Here is a 3,648-nt window from a genome sequence, read left to right as displayed (position 1 = left end):
CCTAATAATAATAATCCTTACATTTGATATATCGCCTTATCACGTCTTCTAGATGCCTCAAAGCGCTTCACAGAATATATTGTAAGGTGAATTGACTGTATATTTGTGGACGAAATGCGGCAGCCAATTGTGCACAGCAGCATCTCACAAACAGTCGTGGATTGAACTGATCAATTTATTATCGTTTTTTTTTCTTGAGGGTTCATTATCAGGCGTGTGGAGTAAGGAAACTTGCCCAAGCATTCACACTGCCGGAAATCGAACCCAGGTCTCTCGCTTGTTAGAATGCTCTAACCACTGAGCTACAGGCCTCCTATATGGTGATAGATATTGGGAATTGTTACATAAAATTGCCCTTCATAACCCTGAAGCTGGATTCTTATCTTGGTACATGAAAGTATTGTTCTGGATTTATCGAAATCTATAAGCTCTCCCGTGAAACGTTTCTGGTCAAAGCTGAAGAACCCTATCTTATCATCGCTGTAGCACTGGGGATCAATTCTCCTTGTTCTCCTCTGCCCTGTCTGCAGGGCTGGGAACCTCCCTTTAGGGTGGTTATGGTGACCAGAGCATCGTACAGCTTGAGCCATGTGAGCAGTGGTATCACGGGAAGCTGATCATTTGTTTTTTTACTAGAATATGTTTTGCTCTTCCTGCTCAGAATGCTGCTAGTACCAAAGATTTCACGCGGCCCAGCCTTTGGGATTTGAAAGTTACATCATGGCTATTCTTCTTTACAGCAACTTTTGCATTCGGATGGGGAAGCACATTTGACTGTGAAGCAATTCTGTGAGAGCCTTTTTGGGTATTTTTTGAATATCTTTCCATACGTGACTAAATAAAGCTCCTTCATTTCAAATGCCATGAAAGCAACAACCTGTTAACAGCTTCATTGTTAGCTCTGGAAAAGACAAAAGCTTTCAAGTTTTCTGTCAAGTTTTCATCAATACAGGTTTTTGTTCTGCAACATTTTTCATCACAAATACAGACTGACATGGTGCACCAAACAGTATTGATTTCTATCAGATCTTGTATCTCCTTTTTGGTGAGGACCTCCAGGCCTGATTCCATTATATTTAATTGCTCTGGGTGTCTGAGATTCCTCTTGTGGTTGGCACCTGCCATTTTAATGTCACCAGTGTATTCCTGAATGCTCCTCATGGTTTTAGAGGTATACATAAGAACATAAAAATTAGGAGCAGGAGTAGGCCATTCGGCCCCTTTAGCCTGCCCCACCAATCAATAAGATCATGGCTAATCTATTCTAACTCCACCTATCTGCCTTATCCCCATATCCCTTAATCCTTTTATCTACAAGGAATCTATCAATCTCAGAGAAATCTATCAATCTTACCCTATTATACCCTATTTTTGCTAACACCAGGTAAGTGCTCTGCTCCTTTGGGGTGAACTTTGCAGCCAATTTGTGCACAATTCAAACACACCCCACTTATTTTGTCCTCCAGATGATACATTAAACTGTTGTGGGACATTGCTGTCCACAAATTGGCTGCAGAGTTCACCCACAAAATACACTGTCCCTGTACTTTACAGTTCAGTATATCCCGTGAAGCGCTTTGAGACATCTAGGCCATGTAGCAGGGCTCTACACGAAATGCAATGATTATTATTACATTAAAAATATCACTGATTCCCTCCTTCTCCCAAGCTACCGATGAATCAATTGGCTCTCTTGGGTGTCTCAGCTTCACCCTTGGCACATCCTATCCGGGGAATATGTGTGTCTCCTATTTTTACTTCCTATATGCAGTATCTTGCATTTATGTGTATTGAATTCCTACCTTTTTCAACCATTGCTGGGGTGCTCTGCATTGCAGTCTTCAGTTGGTACTTTTTCGTGGATTTCACAGGGCTGAAATTCTTTGTGCAAACCATCAGCAAGCAAATAAATAATTTTTTAAAAAGCTTTTTAGAGTACTTTGGAAACGCATTTTTCTCCCTTGTAATTATGCAATGCTTTATGAGGCAAATCATAGCCATTTGGCATAATCATTGCATTTGATTTAAGCCTCAACACGTCGTCGAGATGTCTAGAAGTAGTTCACAGGATATACTGCAAAGCGGTGTGACTGTATTTTGTAGGCAAATGCCACCGCACAGCAATGTCCCACGAGAGCTTTGGAGTGAGTGATCAATTTTATTTAGGGGATTGTTAACCAGGTATATGGGAGCTGATACAGCTAATGATTTTGCTATCACCTGACATCTCAGCACTATTATTTTTAAATTGTTTTATTTAAAATAATCCAAAATAACAGCAAAGGGTAATCATTAATTTGGACGCCTGTAGTGTAAGTGGTTAGAGCACTCGCCTCACAGGTGAGAGAACCCGGGTTCAATTCCTGGGCAAGTCAAAACCTTGGGCAAGTTTCCTTACTCCACACGCCTACGTTTACCGAGCAGTAAGTAGGAACCCGGTTGTTAGTCGTTTGGCGGATTGCTTTTCTGGTGGGTTAATAATCCCCTCAAAAAAAAATTTGGTCACTCAATCCACATCTATTTGTGAGATGCTGCTGTGCGCAATTGGCTGCCGCCTTTTGCCCACAAAACATACCGTCAATTCACTTTACAGTATATTCTGTGAAGCGCTTTGAGATGTCTCGAAGACATGATAAGGCGCTATATCAAACGCAAGGATTATTATTATTATAATTATACCAAAATAAGTGAAACAATATCAACCATATGGAACAGTATTTTTCTTCAAATGACTTCCTATTGAGGAGAATCTGAGCTGTGCCGCATATCGTGCATTGAATTTCTGCTATTATGTTTGTGAAACCCTTGTTTAGCCAAACTCACTGTGACCCCCTGTTGCTGCTGACCTGTCCAGGAAACAGACATAATTAGCTTATCTCATGTGAAGGCCAGCAACTCCCTGAGATAGGCAATGCAACACTGTTGGAAGCAATGACTTTGTAGACATGTGAAATGGGCCAGAATGAAATATCATTGGAAGCTCCCAGTTCCTTTTTGAAAACATTTAACACAATGTTTCTATGCTTCCAACGCTTAAACTTTCTCCAGCTCAACGAGCGCAACGTGCGCAAAACAGAGGCCCTCCTGATTGGCTCGCGCCAGCGTCTCCGCACCTCAGGCGCTGACAGCATCAGCTTCCAAGGCTGCACTCTCCACCTCTCAAAGCCGGTCAGGAACCTCGGGGTTCTGTTCGACCCTGAGCTGTCCTTTCCCCCCCCATATCCGCGCCACAACTGGCACCACCTTCCATCACCTCCGGAATGTCGCCAGACTACGGCACTACCTCACCCCTCACGCTGCTGAAACTCTGGTCCACGCCTTTATCACCTCAAGGCTGGACTATGGGAACTCTCTCCTCGCCGGCCTTCCCGCACTCCCTCCACAAGCTGCAGGTCATTCAGAACTCTGCAGCTCGTGTACTGTCCCGCACCAGGCTTCGGGACCACATCACTCCCACCCTCGCTCGCCTCCACTGGCTCCCCATCCCCCAGAGGATCGAATTCAAGATCCTCATCCTCACCTACAAGGCCATTCATGGCCTTGCTCCCTCCTACCTCTCCGACCTACTATACCCCTACCTACCTGCCCGTACCCTCCGTTCCTCTGGCTCCGGTCTGCTCCACATCCCCCGCCCCAACCGCCCTACTA

This window comes from Callorhinchus milii, unplaced genomic scaffold (assembly GCF_018977255.1).
Source record: "Callorhinchus milii isolate IMCB2004 unplaced genomic scaffold, IMCB_Cmil_1.0 Scaffold2, whole genome shotgun sequence".
Classification (NCBI taxonomy): Eukaryota; Metazoa; Chordata; class Chondrichthyes; order Chimaeriformes; family Callorhinchidae; genus Callorhinchus; species Callorhinchus milii.
Note: the sequence above shows the minus strand (reverse complement) of the source record.